Raw genomic sequence first — 26,796 nt, forward strand, 5'->3', positions numbered from 1 at the left:
AGTAACGAGCTCAAACACAAAAACAGTTTCACGAAAACGGTGTCTAACGTGTTTTTTTTTTTGTTCTTTTACATCATATTTAGGAGACGCTGGCGCCTTTAGCAGCACCGGTTACTCATAGAACAAGCATATGCTTAATATGACATTACAAGCCGGCACTTAACAAAAGAAAGGTAGCAACGAAAAAGCCAGACAGTCCGGCGACGTAAATACACGAAACAGTTCACCACGCAAATCGCATCAAAAACAATTTTGAACAAAAGATCATCTCACATAAATGTAGAATAGACAACTCACAATACACTAGAACGGAAAGTCAGCTCACAAGCAATAAATGCAAATCACAATAGATGTCATATAAGACACCCTAGAACGTAAAGTCAGCTGTCATACACTAAATACAGAAAACACCAAGTCATGTGACAGCCATTTGAATGGTTATGGGCAGAACCAGGAATAGAAACTGCAATCAACAATTTCCAACGATATTACTCTCTTCCAGATCTAATTTTCTTTCTTAGTTTTTACCCAAGCCCTCAGCTGACGCCAAGCATAATTCAGTCCGCCGCTAGACGCCCGCGAATGCAAAAATCTCAACTGCCGCAACCGGTGGGTATGAAACGGCAACGCGATGTTCACATTTGTGCAAATAGTAGCTGCGAAAAACGCGACGTAAAATCGCGCCAAGTTACCACACGCAAGCGTCTGCTAGATAAAAGGCGCGCAACACTCTGCTTCTTATTGTTATGAGTAACAGCATCACATGTAGCCCTGTCGCTGCATGACGTCACCACACTTGTCTATGTTATGACGGTGACGATAATGTCGGTGACCAAAGTCTTGCATTTTGATACCAACTGTAGCGTCAAATTAAAATGCGTCTTTCCAAACCTCCATACATTCTTGTAAGGTGCGAGAAATATGTTTTAGAATTTCCCAAAGTTTCTATAGGTAGCGTGGCCTGCCTTAGAAACCGCAGGACAAGATAACGGAAACACACACCCACACAGCGTAGTGTACGCATACGTACGACTACGTGCATACGCGTGTGCGTAAGTAGTCAACTTCCGTTCTACGTTTCCCCGCGGTTTCCCCCCTAAATTTAAGAGATGTAATCAGCAGGCGGGAAGGTTCGTTGCTGCAGCCAATAAAACGGCGATTAAAAAAAAATTGACACAACCCAAATCTTCCTTCGTGCGAAAGCCAATTCCTCAAATACTGTCCTGCAAACAGAGGGGAATCTCTTTTCCTTCCGTCAGTGATAAAGAGCGCGGTCAAAATGGCCAGCTCGGCGCGAGATGCGTAGTTTTCCAGGCACTGACGTCACGCACACGCACGCCCGATGCCGACACAACCGTCCCCACGTGACCATGCATCCCTCGGTTTTTCGTCATTCAGCCCGATGGGGGAGAGGAATCAAAAAGAAAGGAAGGAAGAAACGGGTTGCGGGCACGGGCGAGCACGGTGGCGCCGCGCGTGCCGCATTTCAGCCAACCGCACTGGCAGGGCTTGCGAGCCCGCTCAACAGATGTCGCGCGACGAGCTTCTCCTCCGCCGAGAGCAGCCAGAGCAGTGGAGGAGACTGGAGGAAAGGGAAGGGAGGCGCGAATGTTCGTCGATATTCCCGACGGGACGAGAGTTGCCTGCGCGATCGCTCTTTCTCCACGGAACGACAACTGCAGCGAGCAATCAGAGGAGCGACCCGATCAAGTCGCCGTACTGCTCATCGCATCCCAGCATTCTGCAAAAATGTATCGGCGTCACTAGTTTCGGCCAACCTGTCTCGAGAATTCGCGATTAGGCTGCGAACTACGCCCCAAATCTCCGCAGGAACTATCGTTAACCTTCAGCAACGTGCGCCCATTTTTGTTGTTGCGTACCTGTGGCATCGCGTCGCACCGTTGGTCCTGGCCCTAGACACCGGAGGAGAGCGTCTTTCGATAGGAATTCGCATCCCTCTTCCAGAGCTATAGAACGGTGCGGTGAGAGTGAATTGATTTTTGATCAGAACACGCGGACATTAAGTGTACGCTAATGAGTGTACCATGCTTAAACATCTCACACAGTAACAACTAACGAAAAAAAAAAAAAAAAAGAAAGAAAGAAAGAAAGAAAGAAAGAAAGAAATCCAGCCAGTTTTTACAGATTTGCGCACACTCCTCCTGCAAGCTCGCTTTACCGCTGAATCAGCTGCGCTGCAGTGAAGCCCCATCCCACTGTGTGCAGGAGCGCGGCGCGTTCGCCACACTTATTCGCGTGCGCACATCCTGCTGCTGTTGACTATTTGTACGTTCACTATATGCATGCACTATTTATGCGTTCTAAGGCATCGACAGCCTCACACTTCCTTGTTTCTGCGGTAGCTTTGCCCTCCAAACGTTCCCGGTAGCGTTCCCAGCGTCGAGAAGTCGTAGGCAGCAAAGAAATAAACGGTAGCTCAAAGATTCAGGAACTCACGTGAGCGGTACCCGCACTGTTGTTCGAGCGGCAGATGCGGTGAAGCGCTTCGTAAAAGAAGCACAGCCGGTAGCAAGTCGGGAAGACAAGAAAAAGACGCACACGTACACGCAAAGGACTCCGTACGTGAGTATTGTGCGGCGTCGCAGCCACAAATCTGAACTGGTGGTACGCGTATAGCCCTCGGCAGCTTGTCGAGTGCCACCAAGGACGGCGCATAGCCGAAGGGAGAAGGTGGATAAGAAAACAAATTTTCACCTACGTGGCTAATCAACGCGCCCGAGCGCGCGCGACTTTCGCCTATGTATACAGGAGCCGATCATTATACGGACGTCCCTAGCGCTGTCCTTGTATGCGAACGCAGTGGCGGTGAGAGGGTGACCCGAGAAGTCACGCTTATGGCCCGTGGGGTTTCACATGACGAAGCCCAAACACGCAATCCTCTAGCTTCGAGCGCTTCTGCCACGAACACGTGACCCTCCCTAACTATCGCAGACCGCAACAGGAAGAGGATGATGACGGCCCAATGAACACGGTTTCGTTGAAGGACGGTGTCTAGATGAGGAGCTGTTGATCAGAGAGAGGTGACGACATTGGCCGTGGCATTGAAAGCAAAATGAAGCGCATATTATAGACATAAATTCCGCCACGTTTTGTAGACAGGGACGCCTGCGGGCTGCTGTTGTTCATACGTGATGGTATATAAGACGGGAAGGTACACGCCTGGTGGCAGCTGTATAGAGCGACGTTCACCACCGAGAGGAAGAGTTCGTTCTCTGACAGCGCTTTGACAAACTGATCAAACGGCTACGTCGGGGTGTTATTGAGAACCGAAAATGAAAGAATGTAAAGGACCGTGGGAAGTTTACAGCGTCACGATGTCGTAGTTTTTTATTCTTCTGCACTCAAAGACCTACAGTCGCTAATAATTAAACGATAGAGCACGTTTATTATTAATTTCTTTTTCTGGCATAGTTTTCATTTTTTTTGTCGCCTTGACGGTTTTGCAACTACTTTTCGGGCTCATCCAGCTTCGGCGAGTCGTCAAAGTGCCCTCGTGCGTGTTTTATTCTGCGTGCGATCCGATAGAGTCATATTCCTACTACTAAGTGGTTCATTTGGGAAGGTAAAGGTTGGCGCTATCTTCTGGCTTACTTAAATCCCTTTCCTTGAGACATTTTCCTAGAGAGAGACATAGAATAAGGTTGCGTGGTCGACGCTGTATCAAACCAGGCTGGTCACCATCGCATAAGACGACGCAGACTACGAGTACACATTTACTGCGAATTCACACACGCAGAAGCATACGCTTCGCAGCATCCGCGCACCTCCACGCAAGTTTACGCTTCGTGTAGGATGCATGCTTTTCTTCGTTGCAGCGCGTTTACAGCAGCGCTCGAGAAGTTTACGATACGCGTAAAAAAAAAAAAAAGAAAGACAAATAACAGCATAGGAAGACGCAGTGCTGCATATGATAAAAGCCTAAACTGCTTTGACAAATGGGAGCGCTAGACATGTATAGGCAACCCGGTCGCGCTATCGCAATCCAAATCAACTTCCTAATCGTACTTAAACGGTTCTCTAGAACGCCAGACATAAAAAACGGAAGGAACAAAATATAAAAAGGAAAGAAAGGAAACTCTCCACGTGCTTACGGCGTCGTGTGTACCTACCGAGTAAGCGTGCGTGAGTGCAGAGGACAACGCTGCCGCTTACCAAACAAAAGAGGACTCCCCCACAGAAGGTCGGTCTGCAGGAGAGCTACCGTAGCTTCGTGCGGCAAATCACGCTATCAATTCGCATCTGACCATCAGCGGGGGTTTAGGATAGAGAAAGCGCCGAGGCTCGAAACGCCGGCAGGTGAGAACACAGCGCGTGGCTGACTGCTGCTGCTGCTGGCCGCCTGTGGGTTGGGGGGGGGGGGGGGGGGGGGTGCTATAGTAGTAAAGTGCTTGCAGGGAGTGTGGCAGGCTTATACACTGCCCGCTGTGCAAGCACGCGCAGGCACGCGACTGTTTGCGAGGTCCGGTGCGCGTGCGTGTACACAACGCAGCTGTGCGGACGAGAGGGCGCGTGCGCTCGACGACGTTTGCGGACCTCGCGGTGGGCCTTCCAAGCCCCGCCACGATGGACGACGAGGCGCCGGCCTGCTGGCGTGATCCGGGACGCTCAAGCCGCTGAACACAAGCCAAACACGTCGAGGTTATGGGGGCCGCCCCTGAACGACACGCCGATCGGGCAGCCGGGAGACGAGGCGGTCAAGTTCGCTCCGCTTTTTTCGCGGCCGCCAAACGATACGCGCGGCTCTCGCACGAAGATAATACGAACTGTGAGGTCCCGAAAATGCGGCGGCGCTGCGGTCAGTTTCGTCGTATATAGCGTTTGTGTGTATAGGCAAAAAAGACGGCCATAACATAACCGCGCATACTATACGGACAATGCCCACTGGCAACGAGTTTCGTCGAGTGGCCCATAAAGGCTGTTGGGGGCAAGTTTGTCAAGCTTACATCTAATTATTGTCGCGAATGGATGGAATGAGAGCAAAATGAGCGTGTCTGTTGCGTGCGAGTTTCTTCCTTTTCTCCACACCAGAACTTTCATTTTGGCGGGCCTTCGTTATCACAAAGTGAGAGAGAGAGAGAGAGAGAGAGAGAGAGAAATCACCGGGTGTTTCACGTAACTTAACCTACATATTAAAAATATAGTGATGCAACTTAAGCAAATGAGATCAATAGTAAGCTGTCCACAGTAGTCTCGAGTTCATCAATTTTTGGCGTGTCATAAGCTAGTTACGTTTAAATGTTCTAAATATTAAGTACTCGTTGTAAAGCATAATTGAGGTTGCTCGTAAAAGTTGTAAAATGTCCTCAAAAACATCCAATCAAGTTGTTTCCATGATGTTATCTTCTATGTATTTATTTTTCCTGGCTGTGAATAAACTTGTTAAGGTGGCTGACTGGGCTGGTTTGTTATTCATACTGGTATATTCATACGTCCATGTGTTTCTTCTCGCGCTGTCTATTACCAATGTGAATAAAGCCCCTGAAAAGCGCCTCCGTATTTCGGCGACCTCAATCGTGTTTACAAAGAATGAAGTCTACAAATGCAGGTCGTAAAAATAAAAAAAGAAGCCGGTAAGAGTGTTTGCGTCCGTGTTCAGCAGACGCTCATCATTCAGAGCCGTGGTGGATTTCTACTATCTTACAGTAACGTATAGGTGCTGGCGTGCGCCGGACGCTGTGATCGATCGCTTACGTTGTCATCGAGACGCGAAAGAGCGCAGTGACTTTTTTTTTTCATATTTCGCGGGCTTTGTTCGGAGCCCGTAATAAAGAACCACGTAAAAGATAACGTCCCGAAAACAACTGCATTTGGTACGGCGCCCTCCATAAATTTTCAAATACCACTTATGCCCTAAAGAAATATTTAAAATTCTTGAATAATTAAACGCAACTAATTAGCCAACTGATTAAACTTCAAAAAATAGCCGGAGTACCTCAAGGGCGACTAAAAACAATACACCATTAGTCTAAGGTGTAGCACTTGATTTTTAAAGCTTGGTTCAAGTTACCTAAAATACCCGGTACACATAATTGTTCCCATTCGAAACAGAAAAAAACTTTCCTATGTTCTCCTTGGTTTCCATATACCTATACCTGCCGTGCATAGTGCATGACTCAGCGGTCCTGAAGCTGAACACAAGGTCGCTGGTTCGAGTAACGGTTACGGCTGCGACATTGATATATGGTGGCGGAACGCGAGAGCCTTCATACGTGCTGGCGTATACGCTAAAGAACCCCAGCTGTTCAAAACTAATGCGTATCCCTCCCGTTATACCCTGTTCCGATAAATTACTATTGGTTTCAATAATTGTTGGACCCCTTTATTACCATATGGCTGAGCACCCCTCCGTTTATGTAGGCACAAAGAAAAAAAAAAAAACAGAGCGAGCGAGCAGGGTATGTATATGTCTCGTGGCCATGTAGCCGCGTATCCACCACATCACGCGGTGTGGCACTCTATTTGCATATAGCTTTCAAAGGAACGCGTACAACGCGCCAAGATAACATCAACATTATACTAAAATCTAGTGACGTTGGTTACGGAACTGCGTCGCAATCGCCCCTCAAGGACGTACGCGCCGCAATTTACAGCACGAGCTCGCTGCCGGTAAGACATGCTTCGTGCTTTTGAGTGAGACGGTACAGTAGACAAACATGCCATCCTGCCTATCAAGGAGACAAGTAATATATGCTCGTTCATTAGCGTAAGAGTCGTTTATCTGTATCAAAATGCGTTCTTGCTGCCCCTACCAACGGGTGAGCCGCTTTATGGTTTTGTTGTTGTATACCTGTTTTCTCTGCTGGCACTTCTCTTCCTAGACCGTACCTGTTTTCTCTTTTGACGACGGGACTCCGAAACCAGACTTAACTTGATGACAAAAGATTGAGGAGTGGTTAAATTTGGTTAGGGACTGACCTGGACACAAACACACGCACGCACGCGCGGCTAGAACGGCCCCAGTGTGGATTGCGTGGTTTTGGAAAAAGAGAGAGAAAAAAAAATGAGAGGTGTATTTAGCTTTGCAAATACCGTCGACGATCGTCCCGCCGGTGAAGTCAATGTGGAGAGAGAAAATGGAAATGCGATCACAAAGTAACCCTAAAACAAGGAAGCCGGCCGCTATGCATGCATCACAGGGGCGCTCGAAGCGCGCGAGGCATATATTGTTTCCTCCAACTGACAAAACAGTGAGTGCCACGCGGACCTGCGCATTTTTCCTCGAGTGAAGTCGTGTCTCTCTCCCGCAAACAGCTCGAGACAGCGACACATGGTTCGAGAAACCGGACAGATCCGAGGTCACTCGTGCTCGAGTGTTTCGTTTAAGTCATCAAAACGATGAACAAAGAACTGTAGCACGCGAATGCTTCTCTTCCGAAGGCAGCATACACTCACGCGCGATTGCAGAGACATCGCGAAGGATAGCGACTCCCAACACTGCACCGAGACATAGGAATGGTGGCAGCCACCGCACCCAGACTCTCATATCACCGGCACACGTTGATGCAAAAAGTGTAAAGTTCCGCGTCCTAACCTCCACCCCCCCCCCAACACCACACACACACACACACACACACACACACACACACACACACACACACACACACACACACACACACACACACACACACACACACACAGCTCCCGCGTTCCCTTCACCTTCTACATATATAGAAAGAAACCCCAGGTCACTTACCCAAACTCTATCATGCAAGCTAGACGACGAATTGGCCAAAAAAAACTCAGTTTGTTTCTCTTTCTCTTTTTCCCCCCTTGATACGTCCTATCGACCAAAAAAGTTTACGGACCAACGGATCTGACAAATAGCTGAGTATTCCGCAGCCTCAAAACGCAGCCTAGTATTCCCATTTCCAGCCTCTACTGGTATATGCGAACAACATTGCGATGTACGGTTTTACTGGCTACTTTTAAAGGCTGCTCGGATATTTAGCGTTTTCTGAGATCCCGTGGTCCGTAAACTTTTTTTTGGTCGATAGTACATAATAGCGTCACCATGCGGTCGTAGCCTCAAGGGATAAGTCACGCGGTGAAAGGGAGCCAACGTTTGCCAGTCAATCGAGAGACACGAGACTTCGCGTAACACACTATATTAGCGGCCCTTTACACGCAAACCACGGGGCCCTTTACAAGCAAATACAGAAAGCCCAACCACATTTGGATCACATTTCGGAGAGTTGAATCAGCTGCTTCAGCCCCGGATAGCCGCTTCTCCTTGCTTTACCAGATTTAACTAGATCAGAAAATATTAAGTTGCGGCAAAAATATACAAGATTAACATGTCACGTCGAAGCCGATACCACAAAAGCTTTCTGAAAACATTTTCCATCTGTCTCGACCGACAATCAACCGAGAACAACACACCGTAGGCAAGGAGGAAATATAAGTTGAGTTCGACTGGGCACTGGGTTCCAGCAGTCAACCAAATTAACCTGCCAACACACGCGTCCGCCAGATGGCAAGAAGCTCAAATCAGCGAAAGAAAGAAAGAAAGAAAGAAAGAAAGAAAGAAAGAAAGAAAGAAAGAAAGAAAGAAAGAAAGAAGCCTATCTCACAGTTGGGTAGCGAGAGGGCCCTGAAAGCGACGGTCGCGAGAAACAGCCCACCGCTCCGCGACAACACCACTGCGGATCCGTTCTATGATGGCGCTGCATCCGCCATATGACCGGCATACTCATAAGCGGAGCCGGAAAGTTCCGTTAACACGGCACTGCACGCGGCGTCGTCGATGTAACGCTGCATCAAAAGGGCAAAGTGGTCGAGCTGGCCAACGCTCTTTGTATACGGCGGCAGCACGAAGACGCGAAGTCACCGCGCACGCACGGAATGAGCGGCCATGCGGGTGGCTACGTTCTTCGATTCCCGGCGGCGCAGCAGCTTGACGGCGACCGGAATCCTTAATGAAACGGCAGCGTCGAAGACGCCGGGCGTTCCGAAGGACGCCACGCGGCCACGGCCAAGGAGGGAGAATGGCTGCGACAACGCGGGGGGGTTGCCACCGCCAGGAGCTGCCCTCGTTTTGCCGCAACGCCAATTACACTCCGTGCGTCGGTCACACGTACGTACATACGGTGTCGTCGGTACACCGACTAACCAGGTATACTAGGTTTGCTAACGAGGTACACCTTGCACAGCTATACAGACTCGTGGACCTCGATAGCATCGCTCAGAGAAGGCCACCTGCTGTATACGCAGCATTTTAAGTGGCAGCTACTTAAAACGTATACATTTCCGACGTCTACTCCGTGCACCAGGCCCGATTCTCCTCCCCCCCCCCCCCCCCCCCCCCATGAAAAAAAAAAAAATATCTTTCCGTGCCCATGTCCTACGGCGCTGCGTAACGCTGTTTGATTTTTATTAATGAAATCTATTGAGACGAATCGTCCGCATAAAAATATTATACTATTAGGAAGATTCATCTCAAAACTAAAAATATAAAGCTAGTAATAAAATAGCATTTAAAAAGTCACATAATTTACATGCTGCGATTTTTACCGAAAATAATTACTGAAAAATGGGTGCTTTCCTCAACTAGTCAAGGCCTTCAGCAAGTAGCCCCCTCTACCACCCTGCCGTGCGCTTTCTGCCCTGTGTTTTCGGGCGTGACCTGCCCTCTGCGGTTTTATCCTGTATAGTCCTTACAGAAATAACACAGACAGCTTCAGCAGAGAGCTGCCTCCAAGGCAACCTCCTGGCTGCAGCACACCAATGCGATCTTCTTCTTTAGTGGAATAAAAAAAAATCAAAAGAAAGAGGTTTGGTCGCCTCACAACAGTGACGGCTACTCCAATGCGACCTTTATTAGTAGATGCGACTATATACCAGGACACCCCGTGTTATCGGTATGGTTTCAGGTACGTCTTTCCAAAGAGCTGAGTTTGCATAGCTCACACAAGCACTTCTGTTACTCGGCTCAACCGTGCAGCAAACCGGGATGACACTAGCAGCCCAGCGGAGACAACATATATGCTCTCTCCGATCGGCTGTATACGTAGTAATGGGAATTTCCGTGCTATGCGCTCGCTCAAGGCAAACAGATCAAGCCAATCAGGAGGGAGAGACGCCACTAAGTCATGCTTTTAGGATCATGGTCCGGAAGGAGGACGAGATAGAGACAAGAAATTGGTTTATTTGAAAAGGGCGAGAGAAAGAGAGAGGGGGAAAAAAGCCCCAGAAGAAAGACGGGTGGGAGACGGAAGCGGGCGGCGAAACCGGATCGACACACATTCGAGGCTATCTCGGTAAACGGTTCGAAGGCCACCGCGACGCGAACGCAACCAGCATGTGAGACGACTCAATACGGCCAAGTGCCCTTCGACGGCTGCGGCGTGGCATCACGGCTGCCGAAGGGGCCGACGGAGAAGGGACCGGCGAGGAAGGGGTGCACAACGCGGGCGATATCACGGCACGTGACCTGTCAAAGACGAGTCTCCATTCACCATGGCAACCAAGGACGACCATCCGTGCACGGCCGCGAGACTGGATTGTTGTGTCGCAGTTAAGGCCGCCGCTATACAGCGCGGACGAACCTATAGTCTCACGCCGAATAATGAATCGCTGGATTGAAGGGAGAGAGACAGAGAGGAGTTAAACGCATAGGGCATTCGTCCGGTTGACAACCCTGGGAAAGCAGAGCCACGGCATAGATGAGGCACTGCTCGGAAGACTGAGACCTTGCGCACGAAATATGGGAGAACGGCTCAGGATTGCAACGAATGTACACGTCCTCGCTTTTACCGTTCGCCCATGTTCCAACCAGACAACGGAAGTGCGAGCGGCAACGCGATATACGAGAAGGAGTATAAACAATTTATGTTCACAGAAAAACGCTGTCATTGTCACTTCTGACTTCCGAGCATCTCAACAGCACTGCTCCAGACATTTCGGTCGGTGAAAGGTGACCCTTCCGTTGCCCGAGGTCTGACCGGCCGGGCTCCATCAGAAGAGCTGTACAATTCAGACGACGCACCGACAGAACCACTAAACTACAACGCAATGCTGGAGTACTACCGACAGAGACGTTATACGTATCCTCCTCCCCATCCTTCACTTAACAGAGCAGATGCCGTCGCTTGGCGGCAACTGCAGACTAATTCATTCCCTTGCCTCTAGTTAAACTTGACGCTGCATCTTAAATAAAGTCGTTCATCCCACTCTATACCCTTCCTACTGCCCCTACTGTGGATCCGAAGAGCCCAAGAAAGACACGACCTCTATCATTCCACAAGTGAATTGCTCGTGGCGAGAACACCCTTTCCTCTTGAGCAGTCTGCACGCTTTAAGACGGCAGGAACAGCAACAGCTAGAGAGAGAGAGAGGGATACAAGGAAGGCAGGGATGTTAAAAGCAACAATGGAGCGACTGAGGTGCGTTTACCACCCAACGAGCTGCAAGAATTAGGCCTTTGTAAAGGTAAAAGTTTATTCTCTCTCTCTCTCTCCACGACAAGACGTGCCAAACACATTGGGCATTGATTGTGCTGTTGCCAGGAGCTGGCGCACCGTTCAAGGCCTCTCAAGTCTCACCGGCAGCCAGGAATGTGACAGACGCCTTCGAGAACGTCTTTTCTCTCTCTCTTCTTAGGCAGTCTGGCGGGGATGCCGCTAAAGAATGGCCGGACACTTGCGCTGCTCTACCAGCCTGGTACTGCGCAGTCATCCGCGGTACCAGGCGATTAGAGCAGCGCAAGTGTCCCACATTTCTTCAGCGGCATCGCCACCGCGGGGAGCCGAGGTACTGCAGGTTGAGTCTAATGCAACGAACACGACATAGACCACGCATTACATCCTCAACTATACGAGACGTAAGTATACTTGGACTACAGAACAACCCCGCCTGTGCGCCATGCGCAGTAAAGGCGTTTTTAAATTTGGTGAAAGACAATCGCCTTTACCAGGTGTACCGTGACAAGCCTTGGGCGGGCGTGGTGTGTGTGTTCTGCGGGCGTCGTTTCATACTTCATAGCTTCGATAGGTAGTAGCATGCCACAGGCGAACCTTCGTTGTTACCTAAGTCGTCTATTAAGCGAGAAACTTCAGTTACGTACTTAACCAAACCGAGGTGTTAAGGAGAGAAAGCTGCTGGTTAAAATTAGTGGAAGGTTGAGAGGACGTTTTATTGCAGCATAAGGCAGCCGCGGTCGCTGAATGGCTAAGGCTGAGCAAGAGGTCTAGACGTAAATATAGCATTCGTTTGCGGTCGCGCCTTCGGAGCACAGTAACAGTGTTCGACGGGATGAAGTGCCTCCGTCAACACGTTGCAAAGCCGCACGGCAGGCGCGAACCAAAGGACACGAGCGGCGGCGCCTGTTTACATCACGAGCGGTCGAGACCCCGTTTACGGCTTCGAGGTCTCGGGGAGGACACGCCACGGACTATACGACTCTGTCGAGTTCGGCGACCCAGTGTTTAGGCTGGTGTTTACATGCACGGCGAGTGAATACGTGTCTGTAACGTGCCAGAGGAGTGGACAAATACGCTTCTCTTGGGACGGTCGTTTAACTACGGTAGAATCCGTGAGTTCAAGCACTTTTAATCATACCTGAGGGGCGAGGCACGGCAGATTTGATTTGGAAATCACCGAGCGTGCATATTATACAGTAAACCACGTTGTATTTATCACCAGCCTGCGTCTCATCAGCAGTCTACGAGAATTGTATTTCACAGAAGCAGTCCGCAACGGAGATAAATGGATTCCGAACTTCACTGTCTTTGTGCTGTATTTGGGAGGTCAAACCCCAGCCGTGCTTAAGATTCGCGCCTTGAACCTTTTCGGCGCAGGAGCGCGAAATCAAGCAGCCTTATCACTGCATCGCGCATGAACGTCTAGGAAGTTGACACGACGCAGGGTTAAGTTCGTTGTGCTGTAAACGTAGGCTGTATAGAGCTAACAGTTATCACATGATCCTTGAGGCGCGCCACGGCAAACAGCTCAACGACCCTATACAGCATCCTTCAGTAGGCCCTCGAAGGCTTGCTCCTTTCTTCACTAGATTTTCGGTGCAGATGACAAATAATAGCGAAGGAAACCGCACGCGACAACGGTGTTTCAGGATCACGAGTACGACACGAAGCTCAACGAATCTATAGCGTTCATTTAGTACATATATCACCACCGCCGTCGTCATAAGCGAATATTTAACTCGACAGCAGCAAGACGACTTGTGCCAGCGATCTGAAGTTACCTCTTTCCTGAGTCGGTCGACACAATCCTAGTACTGAAAACTTCCTAATCTCGCCCTTCGATCTTATCTTCATCCACCTTCGACTGCTTTACTGTGTTTCCTTTCTTTACTCCTAATATTAATTTCAATGCTAACAGCAGGCCGTTTATACTATGTTCCACATATCACGTGACCTGTACAACTCCGTTTGTTCCCCTTAAAAGTAGAATATATCGGGTACCCGCGTTTGCTCTTGAATCCAAACTGCTGCCTTTTCTATCTCGCTATATCACCAATATCAGTTCCCGTTTCATCTCTCTTTACACTGGCTTTAGCTTTCTTTCGAGTTTCCTTTCTTATCCTCCAACTTTAATCTCCAAATATAAACTCGCCCCATCTGCCGCTCGATATTCGGGCCGATTTACAAAGGCTCGCTGAAGTGCGCGAACTGGGAGTAGAAGCACCACTTCCCCGTAAGCTCCTGCGATGCTGAGCAAGTAACGTACCGCGCAAAATTCAACAAGGTCGAATAGACAAATATGACAGAACCATAGGACAGGACAGGATTACAGTCCTCATCAGAGTAGCTCCTACAATGCATGCTCGAGAAAGCGTCCGAGAAAAAAAAAAAATGTAGAAGGGCGGCGCATATATACTCACTAACTGGCGAGCGAACAGCGGCGCCGGAAAAAAAAAAAACCACTACTGCGGCCGAAGCAGGGCTGGCTTTTCACTCGACGCGCGTTCTTGGCGAGACGCAGAACGTTCGGCCACGCTCCTTCCTTCGCTCTCCGGCCCCGGGAGGGATCCAACGGCGTGACAGCTGCCGTGTGGCGCGACGCGAACTGGCCGGCGACGGAGACGTCGACAACGGCAGCGGGTTGCACGCCAAGTCAAAAAAGAGTAGGAGGAGGGGGGTCATTGAGGCGCGGCCCCGCTCGTTCTTCGGAGGGCTCTCCCAGTTAACGTTTACACGACGGAAGCAGTGACGTGACGCGGCGCGTTTATCTTCGCCGAGCGAAAGGTGCTTGGCTCGTAATGAAAGGCGCGGAGATAAGCTGGCTGGCTCGTGTGCGAGGCGCGCTTGAGTAACCAAATCGTGCAACCTCCTGCCAGAACCCCTCCCTCCCTCTCCGCCTGATAAAGGGAATAAAACGTGGCATCGCCGGACAGTCGAGCAGCGTGGTTGCGTAGAGAGGGGGCGATTTCTTTCTACAAGTGCTGATGAAGCACTCCCGGCGTGTTTCAGTTCCGTGCGCGCAGACACAGGCTGAGCTTAGCAAACACAACACACCGACAATGGGCCCCTCGCCATAGAGAAATAGATAGATATCTCCTGGCTCCGCTCTCTCCCACTAAATTTCCAACGCTTGTATTCGTGTTATCGCGTTGTAAAATGGGCAGCAAGGCGCATTGCAGCCGCCTTTCCATATTGCACCACGACGCGGTTACGCGTAGTGTGAAAGCGACGATTGCATCATACACACGCGTTCTATCTGCAATAGCGCTACTTATAGGCAATCCCTTATCGTTGCTTCCTGGAACCTACTCCCAACTGATTTTTTTTTAACAGCAAAGCAGGCGTCACGAGGATGTCGTTCCTTGAGAATTCGCCAGACAAAGGCGTTTTTGCATTTCGCCCCCGTCGAAATGCGGCCGCCACGGCCGGGATTCGATCCCGCACCTTCGGGCTTAGCAGCGCAATGTCATAGCCACTACACCACCACGGCGGGTTTCTTTCACAACATGCTACTTGCGTTTCCTTGGCGCGCGAAAACACAGATTAAAAAAAAATTATTATTCACGTCAAAACAGCTGCACCGATGACGGAAACTTGGCGTTGCCAATTTCACCGTACTTTTGAGCATCGCAGCCATTTCCTTTTCTTTCTTTCTATTTTTTTTTTCGAGTGAATGCTGCTGAAAGTCGACGAAAGTTGACGGACTGAGCATTTGCTTACTTACGAACGCAATTTAATTTATTCGTGAACAGTTCAGTAGCACACAAATGAAGCCGAAAAAAATATGCGACCGTCACGTATGTGCTTGTGGTTTATGCTTCCTCTCGCGGCAATGATATCCTATTCTGTACTTTGATAAACGTAATATGCCAATCTAGCTTATCATTCCTCTTAGCGTCCGTCTAAACCTTTAAAAAGAACAGTGGCGATTTAGCGGTAAATGCGAGAGAAATGCGTTAGCAGTGCGTCGCACTTCTTTGAGGTCCCGGATCCGCGTGCGCGCGCGCTGTGTGTGTGTGTGTGTGTGTGCGTGCGTGCGTGCGTGCGTGTGTGCGCGCGCGCGCGCGTGTGTGTGTGTGTGTGTGTGTGTGTGTGTGTGTGTGCGTGCGTGTGTGCGTGTGTGTTTGTGTGCGTGTGTGTGCGTGCGTGTGCGTGCGTGTGTGAGTGTGTGCGTGAGCGTGTGTGTGAGCGTGTGTGTGTGCGCGTGCGTGCGTGCGTGCGTGCGTGCGTGCGTGAGTATAAACCAGCCGTCATAGAGGCATTGTGCAATCAAGGAGTACAGGGGCATACGTGAATATCTTGGCAAATATCTACCAAGACTGCACAGCTACCTTAGTTCTACACAAGAAAACTAGAAAGTTACCTATCAAAAAATTGGTCAGGCAAGGAGACACAATCTCTCCAATGATATCCACTGCATCCTTAGAAGTATTCAAGCTCTTAGACTGGGAAGGCTTAGGAGTGGGGATCAACGGCGAATATATCAGCAACATTCGGTTTGCAGATGACATTGTCCTATTCAGCAACAGTGGGGACGAATTACAACAAATGATTGAGGACCTTAACCGAGAAAGTGTAACAGTGGGGTTGAAGATTATTATGAAGAAGACAAAGGTAATGTTCAATAGCCTGGCAAGAGAACAAGAATTCAGGATCGCCAGTCAGCCTCTAGAGTCTGTAAATGAGTACGTTTACCTAGGTCAATTGCTCAGGGACCCTGGTCATGAGAAGGAAATTTACAGAAGAAAAAATTGGCTTGGAGTGGATACGGCAAGCATCGCCAAATCCTGACTGGGAGCTCACCACTGTCGTTGAAAAGAAAAGTGTACAATCATTGCACTCTACCGGTACTAACATATGGGGCAGAAACTTGCAGGTTAACAAAGAAGCTCAAGAACAAGTTAAGGACCGCACAAAGAGCGATGGAACGAAAAATGTTCGGCCGAACGTTAAGAGACAGGAAGAGAGCGGTGTGGATCAGAGAGCAAACGGGAAAAGTCGATATTCTAGCTGACATTAAGAGGAAAAAATGGAGCTGGGCAGGTCATGTAATGCGTAGGATGTATAACCGGTGGACCATTAGCGTTACAGAATGGATACCAAGAGAAGGGAAGCGCAGTCGAGGACGGCATAAAACTATAGGGGGGGGGGGGGGGGTAATGAAGTTAGTAAATTTGCAGGCGTAAGTCGGAATCAGCTAGCGCAAGACAGGGGTAATTGGAGATCGCAGGAAGAGGCCTTCGTCCTGCAGTGGACATAAATATAGGCTGATGATGATACATACATACGTACGTACGTACGTACGTACATACATACATACATACGTACGTACGTACGTACATACATACGTACGTACGTACGTACATACATACATACATACATACATACATACAACACACACATACATACATACATACACACACACACACACACAACCCACCACACACACACACACACACACACACACACACACACACACATACATACATACATACATACATACACTACATACATACATACATACATACATACATACATACATACATACACAATCATATACACGCTCTTTAAGCTCCCCCATCCTCCTTTACCTCTACCACCATGACTGGCTTCCCACAACTCACTAACATACTTTTTTTTCACTTTGACACTCCTAATGCAACGCATTAAAGGGAGTCTGTGCTAATCTGAATCCCTCGCACCAACCAAGCGGACGACGTCACTGGCATCGCTACAAAAAGCTCTCTTCCTACACGGCAGCCGTCACGCTTACCTGCGACGCGTCGAAGGCGCGCAGTGAAGTGTCATTCACGACAACGCTTCGGTTGAGCTTCGCCGCCGACTAAGCTGGAGCGGCGCCAGAGCGCGGCAGTCTCTGGGAACGTCGACAGCCACACGATTAGAGTGAGGACGCGAAGCTTCGATAAAGCTAAAAAGAAAAGAAAACAATTAAAGAAGGCGCGACAGACGAGCAAGAAAAAGGCGAGGGATGTGATGGCGAATGCAAACGCGTTAACGGTTAAGAGGATTAGCGACGATCAACGCGATGGCAAACAAAGCCGCGTTATCGCCCCCGCTGGTCGGCATTTACACGCTGAGATAAACGCGCCCCCGAGAAGCGGATAGGAGCACCGACCAGTGATATCCTGTTATCTCGATCCAACGTTTAAACTGAAGTTCAGCATCGCAGAGCGAAGGAGAGTGACATTGGCCATGGACAACGATTAAACAAAGAAATACTGAAGCTATAATCAACCTAGGAAGACTGGACCGTTCGAAAGGAAAGCTTCTTGGAAAAAAATACTGGCCTTTCCAGATTGGAATGTTCAATGAAGTTACAGCTATAGCATTTCTCAATCTAGCACTCTGAATTTATGAGATTAAAAGTTGTGTACTGGGTAACTTGTGATCGTGTGTTGTTTTTGTAGTGCTGGGTTTTCAGCTGAAGACACAGCAATTGAGAAAAAGCGTCACAAACAGCTTGCAATTCTCTTTCACTCGTTTTTATTTCTCATTTTTCCACCTAACTCCCGTTTTCCACCTAGCTCGACCATAACACGTCGAACTTGATACTTCTAGCTTGTTTGACTTCGCGCTACTCTGCGGTGTGTGTGTGTGTGTGTGTGTGTGTGTGTGTGTGTGTGTGTGTGTGTGTGTGTGTGTGTGTGTGTGTGTGTGTGTGTGTGTGTGTGTGTGTGTGTGTGTGTGTGTGTGTGTGTGTGTGTGTGTGTGTGTGTGTGTGTGTGTGTGTGTGGTGTGTGTGTGTGTGTGTGTGTGTGTGTGTGTGTGTGTGTGTGTGTGTGTGTGTGTGTGTGTGTGTGTGTGTGTGTGTGTGTGTGTGTGTGTGTGTGTGTGTGTGTGTGTGTGTGTGTGTGTGTGTGTGTGTGTGTGTGTGTGTGTGTGTGTGTGTGTGTGTGTGTGGTGTGTGTGTGTGTGTGTGTGTGTGTGTGTGTGTGTGTGTGTGTGTGTGTGTGTGTGTGTGTGTGTGTGTGTGTGTGTGTGTGTGTGTGTGTGTGGTGTGTGTGTGTGTGTGTGTGTGTGTGTGTGTGTGTGTGTGTGTGTGTGTGTGTGTGTGTGTGTGTGTGTGTGTGTGTGTGTGTGTGTGTGTGTGTGTGTGTGTGTGTGTGTGTGTGTGTGTGTGTGTGTTTCACACCTCCAGCAGCATATATAGCTCAGCAACAAGTCTTTTTGATGATGTAACACATCTCCTTCCGGAAAGGTGTCCGTTGTACAATTATATCCTTCACCTTCAGAATGCGGAAGTACCTATATAAGATCTCACGCCGTCAGGTGCTATTGATAGGACCCGCATACATCAAGCGTCGGAAGACCCACCAGTATACGACCTTCGACGTGGTGACTCCCGCAACGGTCGCACGCGCCGGGCCAATTTCTCGTGGGAAAGAGCCAAACTTCGTTGATACTAGCGCGCATTGCAGCTTCCCAATCGCTCTTGCCTCCATCTTTCACCACCGTCATCACCTTCACCATCGGGCTGTTGATTTGTCTCTTCTTTACTATTATTAAAAATGAACAAGCGAGGCCGTTCCTTTTCTCTTAGTATATATAATGATATTAATAAAGAAAAAGTATACTTTAAAATACCGCAAAAATTCCTTTCTGTTTTTTTTTTTTCGGTTTGTTGAACGTCACACGTGCTTCGCGTATTATATTCGGTGTCCCTTCGATCTTATGACCAAGATTGAAGCCTCTCTATAGTCAAACCTAGTAATGTAAATCACTATGTAATGTAATTCTATTCGGTGGCCACAAATTGTGTTTATTATTATTATTATTATTATTATTATTATTATTATTATTATTATTATTATTATTATTATTATTATTATTATTATGTGATTCGTATTACGCGTGCAATTCACCGCAAGAAGTCAGAGACCGGAAGCAGAGCACACGAAAGTCGGACGTATAATACACACGAGCGCGCGCGCGAGCGCTTCCTCGGTCTCTCTCGAAAGTGCCTCCAGGGTTCCGGAAGTGCTCATCAATTCTTATAGTAAGTCACCAGGAAATAACTCAGCGTTGCAGGTTAGCAAGGGCAACTGTGTACCCGCCAGCACACAAATCGTTCAACAATTGACAAGAAGAAGCTTGGAGGCGACTCCAGACAAATACCTACCCCAATCCCGTAGCATACCACTACTACCACCCGGACCAGTAATACCCTATAATACATGTAACTGTTGAAAGCAAAAGGCGGATCTGTTCCACATTATGCGGTCGTGCCCAGCGGAAGATCAAGCGAATCCCGAAATAAATAATACAGAGCAGTGAGAGGCCGTGTCGCTCAGCTCCCACCCTGACCTGCAGGCCAAGGTCATCAAGAGCGCTGAAGAAGCCGCCCGCGGGGCCAGGGGCTCGTGGCCGCCTAACCAGAAGGCCACCCACCCTAACACCTTGTTTCTCAATTAAGTCCTTACTCACTACAGCACCTCTATAGCGTGCGATTACTGACTGTTGTATTTAGTTGTGCACAGTGATCCCTTATATGAAAGAACGGATAGTTTGGCGAATTGTGGATTCGTGGCTGATTTAGGACGGCCGCGACAGCACAGAAAAGGAGGGAACGTTCGAGGCCACTCGTCCTGCTTGTTCCCTCCTTCCATGTTGTCATCCTGTCGCGCTGCCTAGATCGGCGGATACCATCTTCTGAGAGCTAATGACCTATGTTCGATGGAGGGACGTAGAGAAAGAAATGACAGGAAGAAGGGTGGGGGCTCATTGCTCGAGGCAGCAGAACTGAGGTAGAAGACTATGCGCAAGGCTCGCAACAGGGCACAAATGTGCTCTCGTTAGCAGCTACACTTGGCAAGGCCCGAATGTAAGGTGCTGCAAACCAGGCTACAGATGCGAAAGAAAGAAAAAAAGTGCTTCCAGCGTTCCGGAAGTGCTCATCAATTTTTATAGTCAGTCACCAGGAAATATATCTCAGCGATGCAGGTTAGCAAGGGCAGCTGTGTACCCGCCAGCACACAAAGAAAGAAAGAAAGAAAGAAAGAAAGAAAGAAAGAAAGAAAGAAAGAAAGAAAGAAAGAAAGAAAGAAAGAAAGAAAGAAAGAAAGAAAGAACGTGATCAAAAGAGCGAGGGAAAAAATGGAAAAGGTATACACTAAAGGAAAATGCACGGTTGCAACAATCGAGGTCACCCAGCCAGACCTTCGGTGCGCGCTCGTTCATATTGGCTTCTGCCTATATCGGGCCCCGGGCGGTCCTTCTAGAACTGGTGTAATAGGCCACGCATACACTTGCTTCTTTGCGCATTTTCTTTGTTTCGTGTTTTGTTTTTGTTTTTCTTTCTGACCGCTCTGATCGCAGCGACGACTGCCAGTAGCAGCGCGCGCAATCGCGGGCGTAGGCACGTCATGCTGCGCGGTCGTTAATCAGGCCACCTTCCAGCTCTAGGATTCACTGACGGCCTCAGCTCGGGACCTTTATTTCGTAGGTATATGTCACTGCAGTTCGGTTTAACGCACGCACTATCACATCCTACAGCCACTGGTTCCCCAATCTCTTTAGATTATTTGTATTGTTTTTATGGGCGCCATCATACTATCGTACCCCCCCCTCTCCCCCATCGTGGAGCTCAACTTTGATATTCTCATTACCATACCTCACTCACTCACTCACTCACTCACTCACTCACTCACTCACTCACTCACTCACTCACTCACTCACTCACTCACTCACTCACTCACTCACTCACTCAGTTAGAGAACTAACAAGGCACTAACTCTTTCCTGGTGAATTCGCGAACGATACCACACACACGCCACAGCCATTCCCTTACCTTAGCCTCGACATTTTCTAATCTCAGCAACGTTTCCAGCAAAACTGGATAATTTTATACTGCAAAAGCAATAACGGAAAAGAGAAATCTTGGGTTTTTGAATGTCTGCGGTGCTTAGTGAACGTGGGTTTGCAAGTTTTAAACTCCTGCGTAGAGAGCTACACAGCGAACTGACATAGCCAGGGTCAATCTTTCAAGTTCTTTTTTCTGCTTCAGCGCCAGACATATGTCTACATGTATACCTAAAGTCCCTATATAGCAAAAGTATCGCCATCTACTCTTTCCTCCGTCGTCTCCTCTCCTAAAGTGCTTGAATTTTTCTTTATTTTTTTGCTTGCGAAAGCAAGTGGACGGTGGTGGCTCTAGAAAGTCCACGTTGAAACTTTCAGGCCGGGCGCAGCCGCCGCCGCCGCCGGAGACTGCGGCTGCGCAGAGGTACTTTCAAGATGGCTCTGAGGCGGAATATATATATATATATATATATATATATATATATATATATATATATATATATATATATAAGTCAAAGCGCGCACTATCATCGTCCAATCGGAGATACAGGAGAGAGCGAAGCGGCGTTGATCAAAGGATGGCGGTACTTTTCTTATATAGGGACTTTACGTATACCGAATAAGAAGAGGACGAGTCTCTCTTTAACGCGCAGAAGATTACGAAGCAACTGCAGCGCATGCGCAGAGAGCATTCACGGAATGCTCTCTTTCCTCTCCACGCGGAAGGCCGTCGAGCTTGTAAACAGTTCGGCGTGAAGTGCTTTCGCAACACGCGTGTGCCTTCGTGTAACACGCATGTCGCAACGGCGCGTCGCCGGTACGTAGCAAGATATATAGAGCCCGATCAAGGTTCGCTATCGAAATTACTCAGCGCCATGCGCATATATGTATATAGCTGGCCCGACGAGGCATTCGTAGTGCACGTTACGTGCACGGCTGCAATTGCCATGATGTTATCGCCCGTACGTGAGGACAACTTGTAATGCCGGAATTAATATTCATTCAATGACCGAGAGAAAACTTCCGTCGCGTCAAGGTACGCGGCGACCTTGCATACTAGGCGCCCGAAAGGTATATACTTGTTATCGGTTTGGCATCCTTCGTGTGTATATATATATATATATATATATATATATATATATATATATATATATATATATATATATATATATATATATCCGTAGACACCCCTTATCACCGCTAAGCCTGTCGCTGCATTATATGGAAGCCTTCGTCGCCGTTAAATGCATCAGCATCTCTTCTTGATACTGCCATGCGAGAATGAAGATTCGGCTTCTGAATATCCAAGACGAGCGCTTTTCAGAAACGACGAACGACTTCAAGTTATCGACAGCAGCAGCGATATATATTGACCTTTTACGTCTTTTACCGGCTCAGAAGCCACTGAATTTCGGTAGAAGCGCTTTGCAAGGGGTAAAGCTCTACTCATGCGTGCAGGTATACGTAATCAGAACGTCGAAGATACGCGAGAAGCACGAAGACATGCAGTACAGCTGAGGTTTAAGCTTAGCCTCCTTGCTTCTCTCGTTTATGCACCGCACCAGCGCGACAACTGCTCGAACGAAATGTGAAAAATTATTGCTTTGGGACGCTCGGTGTTGCGTCGCTCAAGAAATTCATACGTGCAGTGCGAATAGACGGGGCGAAGGACGCGTCTTCTTTAGCGTCGTACCGAGACGTCGTGTCGGCAGTACCGGTGCATGTTATAGCGCTTTCTATTGGTGGATGAACTTCATTTTGACAAGACAAGAACGTAGGATCGCTAGCCACGCGTCCCCGATGTAATGCCAACGAAGAACAACAACAACAGGGCAAGCAAATAAACATTGCATTTGATAAAGAGCTCGAATCACAAAGGCTGCCTGTCAGCCATGTGCGCTCGCTGTGCTGCAATATTGCGCACAGGAGAAAGGGAAAAAAAATAAAACAGGAAAATATTGGATACCAACGACCAAATCCATCATGCATGGCCGCAATATATGCACGGAGTTATTGGATAACGGCGCACCTACGCCGCAATTCTGGAAAGAAGAGCTCGAAACGGAAGCAACTTTTTCTTCTTTTCTTTTTCAAGAAAACGCAGAAGAAGAAGCAAGACGGCATTCTATCGCACAGCGGACGGAAGCGCAGTCCGATAGAAATGTGGGCGCGGTGAGAAATTTCATCCACTGCTTTCTCTCGTTTCGTTCCCCCATCGCCGGGAAAACAAATAGAGCTTCGGAATTAGGCCCTCCTTCGAATCCAATAACGTCTCGCGAACCGAGAACTGAAATTGCGAGACACACAAAAAGCGAGCAAAGAAGAAACTTACTTCCCTCCTCCATCCTCTCTTTCCCCCCGAACAAACATGACGCACGCAAAGACGATAATAGAAAACGCGGTCGGCCTGAACCAATCGGCTCGAAGAACGCACAGCCTTGATTACCTTGCGAGTAAACTTCGCCGCTTCCCTCCCCCTCTCTCAGTTTGTCTCATCGGACGAAGACGGCAGAAGGGAGATACGGCAAAAGGCCAGAGATTCGTCAAAGGCCTCGCTTGTAATCGGACGTATATTTACGGAGGCGTACCGGTATAATGGGTTCCTGAGAACCAGTTCCGGGAGCAACGAGACATCTATGAGCCAGGCGTGCTTGGCTTATATAGACAGAGCGCGAATTACACGACACACACGCTGTTCAAACCAATTAAGAAAGAAAGAAAAATAAGTAAAGAAGGAAGAAAGACATCGCGAATCGCAAAAAGAAAGAACATGTAATATCCACGGTAACGCGAGCCGAAAGAACAAGGATCGCGGAATTAGATATCATGCCAAAGTCGTCTGTAACGTCTTACAGAAGGAATGCGAAAGGAAGGAGCATGCAAGAAGAAGAAAAGGGACGCACGGTCAAAGTGCGGCGTTGAATGCTGTATGTCCCCTCGCACGGCTCCAGCATACCGGAAAGATGAGACGCGCGCGGCGACGTTCCTTGTAATGCAAAGATGACCCGATCTTTCTATCGCTCTGCCAAGGACGCAAATGAAGCGCTGTGAATTCGCATCGCGCACTCGTCGTTGAATAAATTGGCGCGAGCAAATGATAAGCGCTTCGACGTATACACGGCGAGTGTGAGAGTTTGCTGAGACTATACGGCGCCATCAGCAAATAACATTTGTTCTAGCACAGCTCAGCAACGTGCAATTGCTCCAATACATTACGCTGGTCGAACAGGCACACTTAAGCTGTACGACTTGATTTCAGCTGGCACAAATGCCCGGGCTGCTAGAAAAAAAAAAAAAGAATCGTGGCCCCATTGACCTTTAAACTTTTGCTCGCGAGTGTACAAGTGCAGAAACACCATCATCCTATATAATTCAACGTAGCGTTCTTCACAACCGAAATGTATACAGCCTTGAGCAAATATTCTATTCACTGACGTTTGCGGCGTTGTTCTCTTTGATACACTGATGCTACACTTGTGAGGAAGCAATGCGCTTTCTTATAGAAATACTGAATTGGAAACCTTCACGTCCGCCTTTAGAAAGCATTTCGTTCTTTTTTCTTTTTTTTTTTTTTGCTTTAAGTAAAATGAACAGCAGGCAACGTCGTTCCAGGCTATTCAAACGATGCCACATATCCGGCTCTCCTACTGAAGGCCGATGAATATATGGCAGTCGGTTAATGCGCCGTCGAAGGCATTAAAACTGCCTCCGGCGGCATCAAGGCCACATCACAGAGCAATAGCTCCATCGTATAACACGCTCCAGTCCATCTTTATATATATATACCTTGTTTCAAGCGGCGCTGGCAGGTCTTCTCGTAATAGGGGAAGGTCAGTATTTCTTTCTCTCTTTCTTCTTGTTCTTCATTTTTTTTTTCGCACCAGCGCAACTAGCCGCTCATAAAGCATCAAACCGGGGAAAGGGGCGAGCGTCTCAAGCGAGTCCGCGGCTTTGAGGATCCGACCTTCGAATGGGCAGCGTACCAGCGGTCACACTCGATTCACCGCGTTCATTTTCCTGATACCCGTTCAACCACTGTCAGAATGCGCGTGCTCCTCAATACATACAGATTCGTATTATACAACACCGAAGGAATATTAAGAAATAATGAGTGTATCCGAGACAAAAGCGCGTGGTACGGCGAAGTAACGTATAGCGCACCGAGGCGTAGTAATCGCTATCTAGGTCACGCATGCTCGCACGGAGTGACGCGCTGGCGCGCCCCTCATTGTACCGTCTGCGCATGCGTTGACTCGCGTGCGCGTTGTAAGGGCCGCTGAAAATCAGCGGAAAGATCTAAACCCAGGAACCCCGTTCGCTCGTTGTTATGGTAACGCGTACCCTTCTGTTAAGGCTTAGAAGCGCCGGGAATAGAGAACTTTGCTAAAGCGAGACGACACAAAGCGAAATGAAGTTCCCGTATATATTTACTTCGGATTTGAGGGTGGACAACTGTCCAGCTAACGATGGCTCGGTCGGTGCGAGTCGCCTCGAAGGCCGCCGCCATATGTTTATGACGCGAAGCGCTAGCTCTTTGTCCGCGCTATAGCAGTACCGCGCTTAATTCCCAAAATAGGGGAGACCCGCGCGACGCCCAAAGCTGACTTTGCAAAACACGTCCTTCCTGGGCAGTGCGGCCCCGCTATTTCATTACGCTGCGTATGTTGCCACTGGACGCTATATTATAATAGCGCCATTTAATGGCAAGCTATTAAACACTCTCATATACTGCATGAGTCCAATGCAGCCGCAGCGTCAGCGCGCGACTTGGCGCTCTCCGAGGTAGCCCGAAAGATGCAGGACACGGGAAACTTAACAGCAGCGCCTAAGTATATATAGCTGGAAAACGAGGCGCGGGTGCCAGGCTGGGGGAGCGAAGAACCGTTTACGCAAAGCCGCATGCCGGGCGGCGTCCACGCAACGCCCCCACGCCGACTGCCAGCAGCAGCATGGCGGACAGCGCAAGCCACGGTATTTCATATAAGACTTAAGATTGCGTGAGGGAACTCCGATGCTCCAATCGTTCAGCAGCCGCGGTAATCACGCATAAAGTAGCGAGGGATTTTTTTTTTTCACGATTAGGCGAAGCTTCATCAATTAAGAACGCACGTCAATTAAGAACGCACATCTCGGCTTCTTTTGTTGTCCTTCGTTTAAGCGTTTCTTTAGGGCAGATGTATTGCGTCCACAAATATTTCGTTCCACATCGAGTGTACTTGTGTTGCTAAAGACTCGGCTCGGCCGTGACAGTCACCACAAATGTTCTTGTTAGTAGAATACTAAATATACATTTTTGGTTTGCAGTTTTTCAACGAACAGTCGTGCGGCGAAAATAAACGGCTAAATGAGTCTAATAAGTACCGCCCAACGAACTTTATCACAAACCTTCGTGTGATCGAGTAACCTCAAGGTCATTCGAAGCCCACGATAATAAAGTTAAAAGAAATCCACTGCCCACCATTTTCGTGTTGACTTTGCCGCCATACCCACGGCACACGCATACAGTGCCATATTTTCCTCTGGTATTTTCAAAAGGAAT

At 48.6% G+C, this 26,796-nt stretch overlaps 1 protein-coding gene across 3 annotated transcripts in view; it reads right to left on the reverse strand.

Annotated features, from left to right (window-relative positions):
- LOC119442887 (electroneutral sodium bicarbonate exchanger 1-like) overlaps positions 1–26,796 on the reverse strand; it is a 215,272-nt gene that overhangs the window by 133,399 nt on the left and 55,077 nt on the right. The window contains exon 1 of one of the 3 annotated variants that reach the window (XM_049662437.1): positions 13,859–14,028. The exons of the other annotated variants lie outside the window; for them this stretch is intronic. The gene's annotated coding sequence lies outside the window, so the exon portion shown is untranslated. Of the gene's footprint in view, positions 1–13,858; positions 14,029–26,796 lie in introns of those variants that run through there. 3 annotated transcript variants of the gene reach the window in all.

Source organism: Dermacentor silvarum, chromosome 2, assembly GCF_013339745.2.
Source record: "Dermacentor silvarum isolate Dsil-2018 chromosome 2, BIME_Dsil_1.4, whole genome shotgun sequence".
NCBI lineage: Eukaryota > Metazoa > Arthropoda > Arachnida > Ixodida > Ixodidae > Dermacentor > Dermacentor silvarum.